Genomic DNA, 22,099 nt, shown 5'->3' on the forward strand with positions numbered 1-22,099 from the left:
GAAATGAAGGCAAAAATATGTTAGGATTTATACAGAAGAGTGTTTATCTTTGCTAACACTCATAAAATGAAAATTTATTTTGTTTCAAGGTGAAAAGAACTGTGTCTTTCTTCAGAGCAGCTGGAAGCTGGAAGCAGCAGGGAAGAGGACCATTGGCTAGTCAGCAAAAGTGGCAGTAAAAGGGAGCAAAAGCCAGGGTGACAGCAGTTCAGGAGCTGGCAACACCACGAGCATCTCCGGAGGGAAGTGATGCCTGAAACAGCCTCATTAAACCTGGTGCTGTAGAGCCATGTAAGAGAGAAGCAGATAGCATAGATTTTAAACCCAAGCACCACCTGGTGTGAAATCCCTGCTCTACCACTTTCTGCTACAAACTGACCTCAGGCAAGTTATGTAATGTCATTGTGCCGCAGATGTCTCATCTGTAACATGGGGAGAAAAAGAGAGCCCCCCTCATAGGGTCTTTTTGAGAATTAAATTAGGTAATATTTTAAGTGCTTAATACCTAGTACATATTAACCACTATATAAATATTCGTAAAATTAAAAAAATAAATTCCATAAATACTAGTGGGAGGTAGTGTTTCTCCTCTCCTTCTTGTTAGACACATCTTCTCAGAATGAAAAATTGAGGCTTTGGAATTTATCACTGGCTGAATAAGTACAGTTGAAATTAGAGCAAACAAACTACAGTCATAGATTACAGTGGGGGTCCTCAAATGGTTTATTGTTATTATCCCTATTATTAACAATAAAACACATTATGAATTAAAATAATAACCTACCAGCTATAAAGTACTGGGCCAAATATTTTACCTGCCTTATCTAATCTACACAACAACCATATGAGGTAGTTATTTTATCCACATTTGATAAATAAGAAAACTGAGACTGAGCAAGATAAGTCAGCAAACTGTCCAAAATCAACCACTTAATAACTGGTAGCCTAGATTCAAGCTGTCTTCAGCCTGATTCCAAAGTTTTTACCATTCACTACCATGTGCTTTCTTCATTATATGGCTCAGTCGGGGAACACTGACAGTTTTATAAGGCCATTCTGTTATTGTGCAATATGACCAGTTCTCCATTGGGGGTTTTGTGGACAGAAAAACAAAAATGGGTGTATCTTGAAGATTTTTAGCTATAAGAGAATCAGTCCTGATTTTAAAAGTAATACACACAAAATGAGCCAAACTAAAATAAATAAATAAGTTAAAAAAAAAATAAAACTGTCGCATGGTAGAAAGATGTGATCTTTTAGAAAACAGCATCATTAACAAGATGCTGGGGACCAATTAAATGGTCAAGATTCATAATATCAAGACTAAGCTTGTCCCTATTTCATGGATCACTAATCCATATCAGGCAGGTTTAATTAGAGAGGAAGAGTCAAATGATTTCCAGTTGCCTTTCTACATCATTTTAATAACTTTTAAATGCACAGATTGTAATAAAATCAGCTTTGAACCAATGTTATATCCATTCTTGTGTGCCCTCTGCTTATTTCCCAGGGAAGTATGCGTGATGTCATTAGCTTTTCCTGAGGTGACAGATCAATATCACACACACATCTAAGCCTGCACTACTAAATTCTCAGTATAATTAGTAGAACAGATTATACATTATTAAACTTTATTTTCACTGTCTTTTTAAGATTAATGTATTAAATATCATATTTAAATATACTAGTTTAATACTACTTGGTGGCTAACATTTCAAAAGCTATTTAACACCTTTATATTTACCTAAGAGACACATAAGTAAGTCATCTAGATTAACCTCTAGATACAGGACAAAAAACAATTGCGTTACCAATTGGATCCCTAAAGTAATTATGGTTACAATATGAGTTTAAATGCTAATGTTATTCCACAAAAATATCTACAGAATTTAATATCTATGCTCACTATCCTTGCCTTACACTTTATTCCAAGTTTCTTAACCATCAAATATGCTATTATCTTAAAATTTTTATGAAGACTTTATTAACCCTTGATTGAAAAAATGTGTGTCTTTGTTTTCAATACAGTTTATAAACCAGTATTTACACTAAACTACCAGGTGAAGGGAATTGAAAAAAGATATTTTGACTTGTCTTCTTTTTCTTTACTATAATTATAACTACCAAGTACTTATTTTGGCATTACATTATACCACATATTATACCTAGAACTTTTCATTGAAATTCATGTTCTACTTTTAATATTCATCTATGTGTATACTTTGAACAATATTTATTAGATTGTCACATTTATTTTTTTCTTACTTGAGACAGCAAATGTCAGCTTGTTGGTTCTGATTTGAAGACAGAATTATATAAACTATTTTTCATATTTCATTCTACTTTAATAAGAGACTGGAGGGCAGGACAGAGAGAGAGGACAAATACTCCTCTGTGAACATAATTTAAAAGAAAACAAGCCTTTCTTTTGGTTACTATATGTCAAACATCATACTAAACACTGGAGAATCAAAGACGTAAAATACTTGGTTCCTTTTCCCTAAGGAATTCTAATCCAGAAGAAAGAATAGAATAATGTAAACTACATGAATAATAGTTATAAGAAGTTTACATATGGGAGAATAAGTATTTCCTGTCTGGGTTATTGTGGTTGTTCATTTTTAATAAGACAATAAAAGTACTTTTTAAATGTAGCTGTGTGTGTATTAAACATGAAAGTTGAGAAAACATGAACAATATGGAGGGAGGGAGTAGGAAATTAGAATGAATATAGCATATGCATTTATATAACTCCACAAAGAGACATGGGAGCAGATAATGTGTAAAATGCATATTAAATTAGACCTTTATAACCAATCTGTTGACACTAGGCTAGAAAGGCTTTTTTTTTTTTTTAGATTTCCAAGAATACAAATACTTACTTCACCTTGTATTACAATACTGGATTGTTTTTGCAGTCCCAATATCTTGAGATATTTATGATATTCTCCCATTTATAAAAAGAAAATTAATGTTTATTTCTCCACTAACATGGCAAAGATTGGATAACAGTTTTATTAATTTATTTGTTTCTTTTTGAAAAGAAACTTCTTTCATCCAGTTTCCATGTCATATAAGAGATAGATAAAAGCAATTCCTCGCCCCACCCATATTGTATTTGAAATTTGTAATACCAGAAATTCAGCACAATACTTAACCAGTCAAGCTAAATATTCCAGGGCACTTTTTAATATGCTGCACTGGTGAAGCAAGAGTATTAAGTTGATTCAACCATGAACAATCCTTTGATTATCATACACCTCAACTGCTCTGTGTTGACCATGAGAAAAATAAAAAAATTGAAAATGAAATGTGATTAGTTCCTGATGAATTGAAATTCCTTTAACAGACAGTGAATGGAGAAAATTTACATTAATAGTAACAATCAAGCCTTTAGTCTTTTCACATTGAGAGTAGTATTCTATAAATGCAACTGATGCATGATAACATTCTTATATGAATAGAAGCATATGGAAAAAAAGGAATTATTGCCACTGTATTGTTTGTTACAGTAAGGGGAGTGTGAGTTATGTAATAGGAAAACTTATAAGTAACTATGACAATTATACTTTTTTTGAAAACTGTGTCTGCAGTTGCATACCTAATATTTGTCAGTAAGTTAGGCATAAAGATGTAGAAAGTGATAAATTATAAGATTTTAAAATTATTTTGCAACTGAAGCTTAACAAAAGATTGCTAAAAAAATCTCAATTAAAGGGGGAAAAACACATAATTCAATTGGATAAGACATGATTATACCATGCTTAAGCTTAAGCCACTGTCAGCATCTGGAAATGGGGAAGTTTAAAAAGTCCTGATAATTACAGTGTCACCTAGTTTTGGCAGCACTATAATATTCATTTTTCCTGTTTCTTAGACAGATGCAGAATTCTATGGTGTTGGAATTTAATATCAAATTAAAAAAAAGTCCTGTCAGTGCTCGTACACCGTATACAGACTTTTGTTTTTAACGGATGAATTATTACAACTTCATGTTTTGCTTCTCTGCCTTCACAGTTATTTCACACATACTTTTTGTGAGTAGCTGTAAATGATGAAGCATGGAAATTTCACAGAACTCACTAAAAAGTGTGAAATCAAGTTTGAGATGTTGAACATTGTTAATTTATTTGTATCATTGGTAAAGTTAGGACAACACAATTAGGATAAAGACATGTCAAGCACGGGGAGGGGGAATAGATATCAAGCTTTATTGACACCCACCTATCTCCTCTACTCAAATCTGTCACTTTTCTGGAATAAATCAAACACATAAACAAAACCCATCAATAGAATAATAATAATAACGTATGCTTGCAGGAAGCTTACAATCTACTTAAAAGGTAATATTCTTAAATATATCCATAGAAGTTCCAATGTAAACTAATGGGGAACAATTATTTGAGCACAGAGTAAAATTTCATCTCCTCCATCTTCTAGTCCTAAGTCAAACTTCTCTGTGTGGAGCAATTGATAACTTCTAAGAAATGACTCTCAGTCTCTCTGAATCTCTTTCCTTATCTATCTATGATAGACAGGTAGATAATATTTTATTAATATTACTTACATCTTATTTTATATTATATATTTTATATAGTATATATATTTCTCTGAAGATTCAAACAGACACATTTCTCTATTAAATTAAATTTCCATTTTTTTAATAGGTTTAAAGCACCACTATATCTCTCTTCAGGGCACAAACTTTATTTATATTTTATCATTACAGTATCTTTTCTATTAAAAAAATTATCTCTCAAAGTTCCCAGAGTTTAATAAACATATGATAAATGTTAGTTCTCTTACTTCTTCTTTTGATTACATGTATTTCCATGAACATTTTTCCTGAAAATAAAAAGTATTTACCTCATTTAAAATATGTAATTTGGCATCAACAGTTTCCTACATTATTAGGAGAATTTGAAGAAGGGACTTCAGGCACCTTGACATCATGCTTTCTTTCTTGATTAGGTCAGATTTTCTATCTGCTTTAAGAAAAGGTGTAACATTGGGACTTCCCTGGCGGTCTAGTGGTAAAGAATCCACCTTCCAAAGCAGGGGACCTGGGTTTGATCCCTGGTTGGGGAACTAAGATCCCACATGTTGCAGAGCAGCTAAGCCCACGTGCCACAAACTACAGAGCCCCAGCGCTCTGCAGCTGTGCACCACAACTACAGAGGGGAAAACCCAAGGGCACAACTAGAGAGAAACCTGAACAGGTGGGGTGCCGTAATGAGAAGATCCTGCATGCCTTAACAAAGATCCTGTGTGCTTCAACTAAAACCTGATGCAGCCAAAAAAAAAAAAATAAAAAATATAAAATAAAGAAAATAAATAAATAAAATAAATAAATATTTTTTAAAATAGAAAAGGTGTAACTTTTTAGAAATACTTATTATATGAGCATAATGATAGAAATGTAATGGGAAAAATATGGTGCCTGAAAATATTCTAGGAGTTAGAATTAAAAAAAAAAAGAAAAAAAAAAGGAAATTAAGGACTTGTCTTACTCAAAAGCATACAATGGGAGCTTTATAATATTGTTGTAAAATTTTTCAGTTTTTCTTTATGACAACTGCTCAAGTTTAGATATAAGGGAATCAGAAAATCATAGTGTGTTATCTTTGAGAAGAATGTAAAGGAAATCTAGTCTAACCTTCACTTTACAAAGAAAAGGAGGCATTAATCAAGCAAATGATTTACCCAAGGTCATTTAGTGAGTTCAAAAAATTAATGAACTTATATATAGTAAGGAAAGGGCACTGAAATAGGATTCAAATCTTTAGATCTTTTATATCTGAAAATAATGGCTATTTTGGTTTATTTTTTAACACTCATTAAAGCAGAAGCATTATGAATTTTACTCTTAATTTTTAAACATGAAAACATACTAAAATATTTATACTATATATGTGAGGTGCAGATAAGCTCAATAAAATTAATATCCATTTACCATCACCATGTTTACAGAGGACTTCCTGAAGTTCATTTCTCAAACTATTTTTTCTCTTCTTCTGCATATTCATTTAATGAGTTATTAACTAACGATATGGTCCAAAACTTGTAAACATATCAGAATATATTTGGTGGAGGTATTTTTTTTTCCAGAAACTGTATAATTCACCTCTGGATAATCAAAATGTTATCATTTTGTTGGATTTTCCACTAATCACTTTTAATCAGTCTAAAGATAAAATAAATCCAATCTTTATTTTGTTCTGAAAAATCCAGGTTTTTGTGTGTGTGTGTCATCAAAGATAAAAAATGATAGAGTTACATTGTGAAGAAGTCTTGATTTAAGATAAATAGAACAAAGAACTCTGGTATAAACTAAAGGCATAGTAAATCACTATATAATATCAATATATAACTACTATGAACTACTCTCTCACATTTCAGAAAATGGTTTAAATATATTTATATGTTTTAATTGTTATTTATTGAAATCCAAGTTGCTATCTTCTTAAGTAAATATAAAGAGACAATCATGAGCAATCATGAGCTTCAAAGTCTATGTATCTAGAAAAGAAAACCTCAGCAGGAGGATCTGGCGACAAGAATATTGTCCAGTCAGCAGAGTTTTTCACATAAATATGAGTGATTATACAATAACTATCACAGCATTGTTGGCAATACTTCAATATTAGATGAGATCATATTTATTTTCAGTCCATTCTATCACCACAATAATTTGAATGGTCCTTTCCTACTTTTTTTCTCTTGTTTGAAATGAATTTAAGCTAATCTGTATTTTTACCTATTACAGTGGAAAAACTCTGTCATTTTATAACTGCATTTTTGAATATATATAAAGTGATGTTCATGAACCATCAGTAACAGCATCACTTGGGAATTAGAAAAGCAAATTCTCAGTTGTCACCCTAGACTTTTAGAATAATAAACCCTGTGCGGGGGTCCCAGCAATCTGTGTTTTACTAAATCCTCCACATGGTTCTGTTGCACAGCACCACATTGATAGAGGTTAATTATAACCAACACCATACTAACTTAGAGTCTGCCTAGGAAATGTGATTTGAAAACTGATAGATGTCAAAATACAATGATCTAACATACTTTTCTAAGATGTTTGAAACTGCACCTTCAAAAGTGCAGATATCCTTGGAACTGGTAGTGGTTTAAACTGTCATTATTCCCCCTTTTTATTAGTCAAGTGACATATCACTCTTATCTATTTTTACTCAAGGTTTACTCGTTCATTATTCTCCTTCACACAGGTTCTGGAATATGGCCAACCATCAAGTTAACACCAGACCCAGTGGTTCATTTCAGTCTTATAACCCTTTATCTGTCTGTGCAATCTCTTTGATGCCAAAGTCCATAATATTAAACACTATGAAATGCTGTCATTCATTGGTAATTGTTGCTTGGAATGATTGACCATACTACCTTTAAAATATTCTTTCATCTTAGCTCAGTGATGTTACTCTGTACTGGTTTCTTGCTCTCTATTTATACTCTGATGATTTATTCTGAGTTATAAAAATGGATTTTTCTGTTATTTGTCTGCTCTCTTATTCCTATTTATAATTATAATTATATATATATAGCTAGGGTTTATTTAATATCCTCTTGTAAATCCCTTTTTCCAGGTTCCTGGGTTTCCCTGGAAAACCAAGAGACCATATTAGAAATACAGAAGAGTTTCTTAAATTGTGCCAGGCATACCTTACGAAGTATTTAACATGACATTAGGTAGTATATAAATAAATCCAAAGCTAAGAATTCCTAAACTTTGTTTGCCAGTAATACAAAGATAATGGTCAATTGTGAGTTGAAGTAAAGAAATAGTGGGGGAGACCTTCAAGATGGCAGAGGAGTAAGATGTGGAGATCATCTTCCTCCCTACAAATACATCAGAAATACATCTACATGTGGAACAACTCCTACAGAACACTTACTGAATGCTGGCAGAAGACCTCAGACTTCCCAAAAGACAAGGAACTCCCCCACGTACCTGGCAAAAGATAAAAGAAAAAAACAGAGACAAAAGAATAGGTATGGGACTTGCACCTCTGGAGGGGAGCTGTGAAGGAGGAAAAGTTTCCATACACTAGGAAGCCCCTTCACTGGCAGAGATGGCAGCTGTGCAGGGGGTGAGCTTTGGAGGCATGGAGGAGAGCACAGCAAAAGGGCTGCAGAGGGCAAAGCAGAGAGATATCTGCACAGAGGATCACTGCTGACCAGAGCTCACCAGCCTGAGATGCTTATCTGCTCACCCGTTGGGACAGGTGTGGACTGGGAACTGAGGCTCGGGCTTCAGAGATCAGATCCCAGGGAGAGGACTGAGGTTGGCTGTGTGAACACAGCCAGAAGGGGGCTAAGTGTGCCACAGCTAGCAGGGAGGGAGCCCAGGAAAATGTCTGGAACTGCCTAAGGGGCAAATGACCATTGTTTCGGGGTGTGCGAGAAGAGGGGATTGAGAGCACCTCTTAAACAAGCTCCAGAGACAGGAGCAAGCCGCAGCTACCAGTGTGGACACCAGAGAAGGGTATGAAACACTAACACTGCTGCTGCAGCCACCAAGAATCCTGTACGCAAGCACGGTTCACTATCCACACCTCCCCTCCTGGGCACCTGTGCAGCCTGCCACTGCCAGGGTGCCGTGATCCAGGGACAGCTTCTGCTGGAGAACACATAGTATGCCTCAGGCTGGTGCAACGTCACGCTGGCCTCTGCCACCGCAGGCTCATCCCGCATCTATACCCCTCCCTCCCCCTGGACTGAGAGAGGCATAGCCCCCTAATCAGCTGCTATTTTAACCCCCTCCTGTCTGGATAAAGAACAGATGCCAGAGGGTGACCTATATGCAGAGGCAGGGACAAATCCAAACCTGAAACCCAGGAGTTGTGTGAACAAAGAAGAGAAAGGGGAATTTCTCCCAGCAGCCTCAGGAGCAGCGGATTAAATCTCCACAATCAACTTGACATACACTGCATCTGTAGAATACCTGAATAGACAATGAATCATCCCAAAATTGAGGCGATGGACTTTGGGAGAAACTGCAGACTTGGGGTTTGCTGTATGCGACTGACTGGTTTCTGGTTCTATGTTTATCTTAGCTTAGTATTTAGAGTTTATTATCATTGGTAGATTTGTTTATAGATTTGGTTGCTGTCTTCCTTTTATATATAGATAGATAGATAGATAGATAGATAGATAGATAGATAGATAGATAGATGGATAGATAGATAGATATAGATATATACATTTTTTCCCTTTTCTCTTTTTGTGAGTATGTATGTGTATGCTGCTTTGTGTGATATTGTCTGTATAGCTTAGCTTTTACCATATGTCCTAGGATTCTCTCTGTCAATTTTTTTGTTTTGTTTTGTTTCATTTTTTAGTATAGTTTTTAGCACTTGTTATCATTGGTGGACTTGTTTTTCGGTCTGGTTACTCTCTTCTTTCATTCTTTGTCTTTTTTTTAATTACTTTTTAACTGAGCTGTGTGACTGATAGTGTCTGAGCTGTGTGACTGATAGTGTCTTGGTGCTCCAGACGGGTGTCAGGCTTGTGCCTCTGAGGTGGGAGAGCCGATTTCAGGACATTGGTACAACAGAGACCCCCCAGCTCCACATAACATCAAAGGAACTTCTCTAGGCAGGAAACATAAGAGAAAGAAAAGACCTACAATAACAAACCCACAGCAATTAAGAAAATGGTAATAGGAAAATACATATTGATATCTACCTTAAATGTAAATAGACTAAATGCTCCCACCAAAAGACATAGACTGTCTGAATGGACACAAAAACAAGACCCATATATGTGCTGTCTACAGGAGACCCACTTCAGACCTAGGGACACATACAGACTGAAAGTGAGGGGATGGAAAAAGATATTCCATGGAAATGGGAATCAAAAGAAAGCTGGAGTAGCAATTCTCATATCTGACAAAATAGACATTACAATAAAGACTATTACAAGAGACAAAGAAGGACACTACATAATGATCAAGGGATCAAGCCAAGAAGAGGATATAATAATTGTAAATATTTATGTACCCAACATAAGAGCATGTCAATACATAAGGCAAATGCTAACAGCCATAAAAGGGGAAATCAACATTAACACAATCATAGTAGGAGACTTTAATACCCCACTTTCACCAATGGACAGATCACCCAAAATGAAAATAAATAAGGAAACACAGGCTTTAAATGATACATTAAACAAGATGGACTTAATTGATATTTATAGGACATTCCATCCAAAAACAACAGAATACACTTTCTTCTCAAGAGCTCATGGAACATTCTCCAGGATAGATCATATCTTGGGTCACAAATCAAGCTTTGGTAAATTTAAGAAAATTGAAATCATATCAAGTAGTTTTTCCAAACAAGTGCTATGAGATTACATATCAATTACAGGAAAAAATCTGTAAAAAATACAAACACATGAAGACTAAATAATACACTATTTAATAACCAAGAGATCACTGAAGAAATCAAAGAGGAAATAAAAATATATCTAGAAACAAATGACAATGAAAACATGATGACCCAAAACCTTGAGATGCAGCAAGAGCAGTTCTAAGAAGGAAGTTTATAGCAATACAAACTTCCTTCTAGAAACAAGAAACATGTCAAATAAACAACCTAACCTTACACCTAACGCAATTACAGAAAGAAGAACAAGAAACACCAAAGTTAACAGAAGGAAAGCTATCATAAAGATGAGATCAGAAATAAATGAAAAAGAAATGAAGGAGACAATAACAAAGATCAATAAAACTAAAAGCTGGTTCTTTGAGAAGATAAACAAAATTGATCAACCATTAGCCAGACTCATCAAGAAAAAAAAGGGAGAAGATTCAAATCAATAGAAATAGAAATGACAAAAGAGAAGTAACAACTGACCCTGCAAAAATACAAAGGATCATGAGAGATTACTATAAGCAACACTATACCAATAAAATGGACAACCTGGAAGGGATGGAAAAATTCTTAGAAAAGCAAAATCTTCTGAGACTGAATCAGGAAGAAATAGAAAATATAAACAGACCAATCACAAGCACTGAAATTGAAACTGTGATTAAAAATTTTCCAACAAAAAAAGCCCAGGACCAGATGGCTTCACAGGGGAATTCTGCTAAACATTTAGAGATGAGCTAACACCTATCCTTCTCAAACTCTTCCAAAGTATAGCAGGGTGAGGAACACTCCCAAACTCATTCTATGAGGCCATGATCACCCTGATACCAAAACCAGAGAAAGATGTCACAAAGAAAGAAAACTACAGGCCAATATCACAGATGAATATAGATGCAAAAATCCTCTACAAAATACTAGCAAACAGAATCCAACTGCACATTAAAAGGATCATACTCCATGATCAAGTGGGGCTTATCGCAGGATGCAAGGATTCTTCATTATACATAAAGCAATCAATGTGATAAACCATAGTAACAAATTAAAGGAGAAAAACCATATGATCATCTCAATAGATGCAGAAAAAGCTTTCAACAAAATTCAACACCCATTTATGATAAAAAACCCTGCAGAAAGTAGGCATAGAGAAAACTTACCTCAACATAATAAAGGCTATATATGACAAACCCACAGCCAACATCGTTCAAATGGTGAAAAACTGAAATTATTTCCTCTAAGATCAGGAACAAGACAAGGTTGTCCACTCTCACCACTATTATTCAACATAATTTTAGAATAATAGTTTAGCCACAGCAATTAGAGAAGAAAAAGAAATACAAGGAATCCAAATCGGAAAAGAAGAAGTATAGATGTCACTGTTTGTAGTTGACATGATACTATACACAGAGTATCCTAAAAGTGCTACCAGAAAACTACTAGAGTTAATTAATGAATTTAGTAAAGCAGCACACAAAATTAATGCACAGAAATCTTTTGCATTTCTATGCACTAATGATGAACAATCTGAAAGAGAAATTAAGGAAACACTCTCATTTACCATTGCAACAAAAAAACAAAATACCAAGGATAAACCTACCTAAAACAAAAGAGCTGAATGCAGAAAACTATAAGACAGTGATGAAAGAAATTAAAGGTGATACAAACAGTTGGAGAGATAAACTATATTCTTGGACTGGAAGAATCAACATTGTGAAAATGACTATACTACCCAAAGCAATCTACAGATTGAATGCAATCCCTATCAAACTTCTAATGACAGTTTTCACCTAACTAGAACAAAACATTTCACAATTTGTATGGAAATACAAAAGACCCCAAATAGCTGAAGTAATCTTGAGAAAGAAAAACAGAGCTGGAAGAATCAGGCTCCCAGACTTCAGACTATACTACAAAGCTACAGTAATAAAGACAGTATGATCCTGGCATAAAAACAGCAATATAGATCAATGGAACAGCATAGAAAGCCCAGAGATAAACCCACACACATATTTCACTTATTTTTGATAAAGGAGGCAAGAATATACAATGGAGATAAGACAGCCACTTCAATAAGTGGTGCTGGGAAAACTGGACACCTACGTGTAAAATAATGCAACTAAAGGGCTTCCCTGTTGGCGCAGTGGATGAAAGTCCGCCTGCCGATGAAGGGGACATGGATTTGTGCCCCAGCCTGGGAAGATCCCACATGCCGTGAAGCAGCTGGGACCATGAGCCCTGGCCACTGAGCCTGCATGTCCGAAGCCTGTGCTCCGCTGCAGGAGAGGCCACAACAGTGAGAGGCCCGCGTACCACACACACACACAAAATTAATAATAATACAATTACAACACTCCCTAACACCGTACAAAAAAATAATCTCAAAATGGATTAAAGACCTAAATGTAAGGTCAGACACTCTAAAACTATTAGAGATAAATGTTGGAAGAACACTCTATGACATAAATCACAGCAAGATCCTTTTTGACTCATCCTTGAGAAAAGGAAATAAAAACAAAAATAAACAAATGAGACCTAATGAAACTTTAAAGCTTTGGAACAGCAAAGAAAACATAAACAAGACAAAAAGACAACCTTCAGAATGGGAGAAAATATTTGCAAGTGAAGCAACTGACAAAGGATTAATCTCCAAAATTTACAAGCAGCTCATGCAGCTCAATATAAAAAAAACAAACAACCCAATCCAAAAAGGACAGAAGACATAAATAGACATTTCTCCAAAGAAGATATAGAGAATGTCAACAAACACATGAAAGGATGCTCAACATCATTAATCATTAGAGAAATGCAAATCAAAACTACAATGAGGTATCACCTCATACCAGTCAGAATGGCCATCATCAAAAAACCTATAAACAATAAATGCTGGAGAGGGTATGGAGAAAAGGGTACCCTTTTGCACTGTTGGTGGGAATGTAAATTGATATAGCCACTATGGAGAACAGTATGGAGGTTCCTTTAAAAACTAAAAATAGAACTACCATATGACCCAGCAATCCCACTACTGGGCATACACCCTGAGAAAACCATAATTCAAAAAGAGTCATGTACCACAATGTTCATTGCAGCTCTATTTACAATAGTAAGGACATGGAAGCAACCTAAGTGTCCATTGACAGATGAATGGATAAAGAAGATGTGGCACATATATACAATGAAATATTACTGAGCCATAAAAAGAAATGAAATTGAGTTATTTGTAGTGAGGTGGATGGACCTAGAGACTGTCATACAGAGTGAAGTAAGTCAGAAAGAGAAAAATAAATACCATATGCTAACACAAGTATATGGAATCTAAAAAAAAAAAAAAAAACAAAAATGGTTCTGAAGAATCTACGGGCAGGAGAGGAATAAAGCCCCAGACATAGAGAATGGACTTGAGGACACAGGGAGGGTGAAGGGTAAGCTGGGACGGAGTAGAGAGTAGCATGGACATATATACACTACCAAATCTAAAACAGATAGCTGTGGGAAGCAGCCACATAGCACAGGGAGATCAGCTCAATGCTTTGTGACCACCTAGAGGGGTGGGATAGGGGGGGTGGGAGGGAGACACAAGAGGGAGGAGATATGGGGATATATGTATATGTATAGCTGATTCACTTTGTTATAAAGCATAAACTAACACACCATTTGAAAACAATTTTATTCCAATAAAGATGTTAAAGAAAAAGAATGGGGAGGGAAGGTAATTATACCAGGAGGATGTAGGTAAACCAATTGCATACAGTTGACTTAAATCAATGGCTTAAACTTTGTTTTTCCCTTAATTCTTTGAATAGTGATATCTTTCTCCCACCTGAGTATAATTTCTTGCATTATCTTTGGTAACTAATACATATTAAGTCATATATAAGCATGTTTTGATATTTAATTTTATCAATATTATGAGTAGTTAACATTTTTACTGAATTGTTTGATTAAATTATTCCTACTGAGCACTTAGGTAAGGCAAGGTTTGATAGTGTCATGGTGAACAGAAAATAGAAGCTTAGAACAAAATCTACTGGTCAAAAATATTGACCAGTAGAAGGGCCTGACAGAAGACATTCTTAGTAAAAGGTTTCTGAATCTCTGTAATAAGGTAACACATTGTCAAATAAAGATGGTAAAGTGGTGAGAGAGGTCAGTGAAATCACCTCCCTTATTTTAATATACCCTACGTATCATAGACTTACAATTCATTAAAGAAGGTGTGCCACATATACACACATGCACACTCACATACAGCTTATAATGGCAAAAGATTCCAATCTTATCCTAGAAAAATATATTTTCATGATCAAGGCTCCTTTTTGAAGGCTGAACCCTTTATAATAGCCCCATAATCTCTAGCTTCTATCCATGGCTGAATATAGTAGGCCCTCAAGACTGGCATAGTAGCCAGCCCCAAAGCAAATCACCACCATAACCATAAAGACAGGAGTGATCACAAGCATCTAGCACTTCCAGCTCAGGTAAAAAAGGGCAGGGAAGCACATCCTTGACCAGAGCATGAATCACTGGCATAGGGCAACCTGGAAATAGAGAACACAAATGAAATAACTTATCTAAGCTGCTCAAGTGGACAACAGGGTCAGAGAGTTAGCATCCCAATGACAAAGTTGGGGAGGGAGATGGGACTAAAGGGACCCAGTGAGGATCTTTCTCACTTACCCTGTGTGTCAATAAAGGTCTTAAAAGAACACCTGATAAATCCATTTGCTTCTTTTCTGACTCAGTACCGTGGGTACAACTCCCTCTGAATTGATAAGACAGAATCTATTAGAGTTTCAAGTATTTCAGTGAAAGAAATAAAAATAATAATTAAGTTGTTACTTGATAAAGGAAGGGAAAGATTGCAAGTGGCATCAGATTGCAGAATGTCTTCCAAGGAAAGCACAAGAGCTATTTCCTTTTAGTTGCAAGTTCAAATCTATATATATACACAGTAAGGAGGCCTGCCTAAGAGTAATAAGTGCATCAGTTATTCAAACATAATTGACGTAAATTAAGCTGGATGGAAAATTTGGAATCTTTCACAGCTCAATCCTGATAGAAACCTGATATTGTCTCAAAGTAAAACTGTCTAAAATAGGCATTTATTTTCTGTAATTTATGGTGTGAGGCTACATATGTATTTCTATTCCCAAACCACTAATGAAATGTCTACTTAGGTCTGGTAAAATGCCTACCATTAGTTGAACAAGGATACAATATTTTATAGGCTTCTTATATAGTATGTAAAAGTCACATAACTTGAATGTAAAGGGGTGGTATGATGCCCCAAGTCTCTGACTATGACTTATTCTGTGCTGTTGTAAATCTCAGAATATCAAAGGATGGGATAGTGTCTGGACAAGTTAATATCAAGAATGACTTTTCCTAACCCGTATGTTATATGTTGATAGCTGTGAGTGGAATTGGGATATGACTAAAGAACATATTGTAATATCACTGAGACCCCCTTTCTGTGTTTTAGGCCAGGTCATTCCCTGACTCTCATGGCTTGGTGAATTTCAAGTGTTCAATAAAACCTTCTAAGTTTCTGAGAGTCAGATTTTACTCTGTCTTCTAAGTAAATTACTCCAGTAACTTAAGGGGCCAGGGAAAATGGAATGATGGATCTTATCACTAATAACAAGGATATTTACACAAACATGAAATTTCAGAGATGAAATCAGGGACTACTCATCCATCCAGTGAGTCCCTTTCTGTACCATTCAACATCTCTTTCCTGTTGCATATCTGTCAATAAGCAGGTCAATGTCTCAAAATATCTTGGCAACCATGGTGGTTTAGGTTTCCTAGATATGAGCTGCAGCGTGGTCTTCTGTGACATTGCTAAAACAATGCATTTTAGCAAACACCTGCACATGATACAGAAAGGAAACTGATTTCTTATTAACATTTCACTTCATTCAAAAATATATTTCATATATTCTCATTGACAAGTGGAGACATTGCTTTTGTGAAATGCAGTATAATTTAGAACATTTTAATCTTTTGTATGCTTCAAGTACACTTTATACTAGTAGGAGTCTACTCTTGCCACTCAAGTACAGAACTTAATTTGTGGAGGTATTCTCATGCATCTTAATGGGATTTCTTTTCTTTGCATCTCTTCTACCACAAAGAATATTAAGTTTTGAGAAAATACTATTTGTTCTTACATATACATATATATATGCCTATACACATACACACAAACACATGCACATGCACACAATGAGGCAACCCATATGTTAGAAGAAAACTAAAGTTCTGGATATAATATATCCATAAAAATATATATTCTATTACAGAACTATATTTTTAACTGGACAATAATAGGAAAAGCAGTTTGAAAATTAAAGAAATTCCATTTGTTTTAACTCAGGACCCAAAAAGAGATACATTAGCAGCTGACTTAAAGAAAAAATCAGTATAAGCATTTTCAACCCATTACAAACAGAAACAGCTGCATTGTCAACCCCTCAGAGATAGAGCTGATAATGAAAATGTTACAGACCGTTCAGTGGAGCATCTCTGCCAGACAAGGTTATAATAGTGAACTTACATTAGGAAAGAAAGCATTCAGTATTTATGATTTGCAATTTTAACTTGTGTTTAAAAGTGGTACAGGAGGATTCATGGGGGATTTAATGTTCTAGGAAATCTATTTGGTCAGTACTGTAAGATTTTATGACCTTTCATTAAGACTTGAAAGTTTAACTGTACAGATTCTGCATTGAATGCAAATCATGCTATTTTGTGCTGCCTGTCCTCTGAACATCTCTAATGCCACAGATGAAAGAAGCAGTTATAAAAGCCTTGTATTTTAAAGCAGCTGGCATCAGAGGCTATAAATACAATATTCATCAAAGGACTTCAGAAGACAAAGCTTTAAATGAAAAACCTAGAGAATTGTTTGTACTTTTAAAATTTATACTCTGTGGAAACAAAGAGAAACTTATTTAAATTGATGTAGTTTAGCATCAAAAATCTTTCTCTAGTGAAGAATATTAACAATTTTAGGAAAATGGTTAAATTCAACCAAATTCATACATGAAGCTATAATTTATTCTACAACCATTCTCTCAATATGCATCACAAAATTTATGGGAGCCATCAACATTATTCAAATAACATTTAGGTTCAAATAAATCTCCCTGAATAAATCAAGTAATCAAGGAGATTTCACATGGGTTTTCTTATTTATTTCTCACAATAATCTCTTATTTCTTTTTGTATCATTAAATCCATTTTACAGATGAGAAACCAAAATTCAGAGATTAAGTAATCTGACCAACAGTTCACAAACTTCATTTGTAATGCTTTTTTTTTTTTCTGTTACACCATATTATCTTTTTAAAGCAAATATGTCCCAGGATATATTTCTAATATTTCAAGATATCTCTTTAATATTATTCAAATATTTTTTTTTCTAACAAACCTGAGCAAGCTCTGCAACCCAAAAATCCAAGGTAGTTAATTTGTATCCATTGAACAGAGTCAGTTTAACCAAAGAAGGATGGGAAATGTATTCACATAACTGTCCCTTTCAAGGGAACATTTTTAAGATGCTAAAGAGAAAAGTAAGTGTAAACCAAAACAAAACAAAGCAAAACACAAACAACAGAAAACCTACTCTATGGTGTTCAAAGTTAGAAACATAGTTATACTTGGGGAGGGGAAGGAGTGGAAGATGTTCTGGATTTGTTCTAGTGTTTCGTTTCTGGTTCTAGGTGTGTTCTCCACCAAGTGTGTCCCCTTTGCAAAAATGGAGCTGTAGACATCAGTGTTAGACTACCTCACAGGTGTTGGAACATTTCTGGCTTTTGCAATCTGCTCTTTTATCTTAATTATCTCACAGCTATGACTGTCTTCTCCTAATCTGGTAAATGGAATTTTCTTTATTTAGAATCCCAGTAACCAAACATGGCTTCAGATCATGATCTTCATATATGTTTCCTGGACAATGTTGGATAAGAGGAGACAATAAGAAGACAAATAAGCATTAAAATAATGTTTCCACTTTATTAGTGGTAAGTATCGGAATAGGGAAATCAGTATGGATCATAACCAAAACTTGAACTTTCTATTCTTTTTCCAGCCACCTACTCACTTTTCATACAAAATAGATCTTGACTCCCACATCTAAGCAAAATGGGTCTGCAGAATCTTTTGGGGAATGATAGAGTACCAACTGCCAGCCTCAAACCTTATCAGGTCTGAAAATAAGATTACAAGAAGGAAATAACATTTCAGTCTTGTCTTGAGGGGCAGATCTGGGTTCAGTTACAACTATGTTTATCATGTGAGGGTAAATGTCCCTTTACTGGTCAATGTAGTATGCAAGATATGCAAGATTGAGCCAATCGTTTGACCTAAATGTATATAGTTTTGTTTTGTTTTTTTAAACTCATTGTTACCTATTCGGTAACTCACTCACTCATTCTTTTTTAGGGGAAAGAAAGACTGTAGAAGAGAATGAAGGCATTCACTGAGTATAGTAAAATACACATCCTTCAATAGAAATATAAGGAATGAAGTAATAATTGTCACCCTTTTCCTAAAATCTTGTTTGAAATTTCCCTTCTGTTACACTACAACTGAAACTTTCACATCATTCGATAGAGATTTCTACATTCTGTATTTTATAACAAGGAAATATACTCATGCATTTTTTATAAAATATTGCATATGCAATATTGCAAATATTATAATTGTTCCTATAGTATTGCTAAATACCTATTAAGCTATGGATGAATTATCAATGAACATTACACATGTAGATTAGGGGTACGATGTTGGGAGAATAGACCAACCCACTGGACAACTCTATTCTTATTTTCAGACAGTAGAGCTCTTATTATATTGCTTTACCCCAAAGTACACTATTTATCCTATTTACAATCATATCTAGACAGAAACTAACACTTAGAAAGTACCCTCTGTCAACAGAGTATGGAACAAGCCTTTACTGGAATGTTGAACCCTTGTTTCAGAGCCAAATAATATATGGCCATCAGAGCCTACTGAGAGGAAATAAAAACCTTTAGAAGTAACCTCTGTATGGAGTGAGATTCTGATGTGTCCCTCTAATAAATCTTAATGAAAAATATTTAAATTTTATCTGTTCACCACATATATCCATCAGGGTCTTTTATATGCCAGGAAGATAAAAAAACAAAACAAAACAAAAACCAAACTTCTACCCTGCAAGAACATATAAGCTAGTGGTGATAAAGATATAGAATCACAAAACTGTAACATATCCTGACACTGCTGCAGTTGAGATTTGTACAGGGCTTTTATGGAAGCCTAGCAGGGTAAGCAGGGTAAATCCTCCTGGAAAAATCAAGAAAAGCTTCAGAAGAAGCAATTTTAGTACCAAAGATGAAGCAATATTTTACTCTTTAAATGGGAGAAGTTAAGGAGAACATTACCAGCAGAATGGATAGTAACAACAAAGTTACAGGCTTATATCCAATCTATTGTCCACCCATGTATTCATTCAATGAATACTTCTTTAGTTCCTATAGTGTGCCAGAACTAGGTTCTGAGAACCCATTTGGAAAGCATAAACAATGTCTCTGCCCTCATGCTTTTTATATTCCAGTAGCAGAGACAGAAAATAAATCAGTAAACTGTTAAATATGTAATATCATTTCAGATAATGACATGTTATAATGATAAATCAAAATAAATGAGTAGAGTGAGACAAAAGACGAGGAGAGGGGCTATTTAAGGCAGCTCTGAAGAGACCTCCATGAGAAAAGAGAAATCAAGGATGACCATTAGGTCTTAGCATGCGAACTGAGTGAAATGGTATCACTTACTCTGACACAGAATCTTTCAGTAAAAAGAATCAGGAATATGCATGATTGTGTGTATGTACATGTGTGTTTGTTTACATGTGTGGTGTAGATGAGAGAATGAAAATTTTGTTTTGAACATACTAAGTTTTAGACATCAGTTTATGAGGCGATATCCAGCAGACAGTTCCATGTATCGGTCTGTTTCTCAGTGGAAATATCACGCTCAGACATGTAAATTTGTGAGTGATCAGTGATATTAAATCCATGAGACTGGAGGAGATCACAGCACATTTTGTGCAGGTAGACAGTGGTATAAGAATAGGACTGAGCACTGAGACTCCAACATTGCAATATTGAGGAGTATCCATCCAGTAAAGGACACTGAACATGGATAGCAAAGTAGGAATATCATGTAAAGATTGCACTGTCCCAAAAGGAAACTGAAGAAAGTCTCTTAAGGAAAAAGAGTGATAAACGGTGAAAATGTCACAGAGAAGTTAACTAATTCTTCACAGCTGGGTTTCTCAAGATGGAACTGGCATATTTGACCAAAGTGATTTAGTGACATCTGATTAAAGTGGATTGAAGAAATAAAGGAAAATGAGGATGTTGAACCAGACAATCCTGACATGTCTTTCAAAAACATTTTAATGGCAGGTGAGGCAGAAGCAGATTATTGGGTTGGGGGGGAGGGCAGTGTAAGCTTGAACTAGTTAAAACACCTTAAGAAATGGGAGAGTAATAAGATTTTGTGTGCCTGGAGTACAGAAAATGTCAATCACAGGCAGTGAGAAGGCTGAAGTGAGAAGGGTGAGGTTAAAAAAAAAAAAAGAAATAATAAGGCAAGAAAAACAAGGTACAAAGTCATAGCCAGGTATGGCCAGAGGCAAAGATCAGTTTTAGTGTGAAAACAAATGTTTGAAACCAGGGAGAAAGTTAAGACGAAGGAGGGTGTCTTTTTCCCCCATCAATGTATTTTCTGTACCTGCCACAAAGTAGGAATACACTTTTTGTTGAATGAATAATTGAATGATGAAATGTGTACGTGCTGGAAGTGGGAGACTACTGATAGATATTTCACTAATGCTGGGAAGGTCAAGCAGGTTTCCAAGTATTGGAATTCAAGTAGAACTCACAGGTGAAACAGAAAAAGCACATTGAATACAATGTGTCAATTTTCTGGGTAACCAGGATATTCATTACATCTCCTTCAAGTGGCAAGTTAATGCAATTCTTTTTCCTTTCTTTTTTGATGGGAACCTTTGTCCAAAATGAAATGAAATCTTATGAAGACTATTGATATATTAAAGAGATGAAAGTTGAGTAGGTTTCTTGTGTGAAGGGAGCAGCCTGGAGCCCTGAAGACATAGTACTTCCCTCTTGCCCACTGAAGATGGTCCCTGAGGTCATGCCAAATGAGCCTAAAAGACTGAGAACATTTTAAAAACATTCAAGTTATAAAGTAATGAAACTGTATTCTATATATGAACTTTCTGAAACACATACATTTTGTCTAGTGGAATATACTTATATTTATCTGAGAGAAAATAAATTATTAAATAAAGCAGATCAAGGAAAAGACACATTACATAAGTTGATTAAGACTATCTTGTTCCCACTTTCATTGAGCAGTACAAAAATTGTAAATGAAATATGAAATATATGCTAAACATAGTGTTCTTAACAAACCCTGACTCATCCCTTTACCAGAGGAAATGTCTCATTGCTTGAACACATTTCTTCCTTTCGCTGTTCCCTTCTAATGGCACTTCTCATTTTCTATTATCTATTACTGTTATTTTTGTATTTTCACATGCTTCCTATCAAGACTAGAGTAGTTTCAAGAGAAAAAAAATCATAATTCACTCAATTATTATTTGTTGATTGAATAAGCACACAGCTAGG

The sequence above is a fragment of the Grampus griseus genome (assembly GCF_964374135.1).
Source record: "Grampus griseus genome assembly, chromosome: 1".
Lineage (NCBI taxonomy): Eukaryota > Metazoa > Chordata > Mammalia > Artiodactyla > Delphinidae > Grampus > Grampus griseus.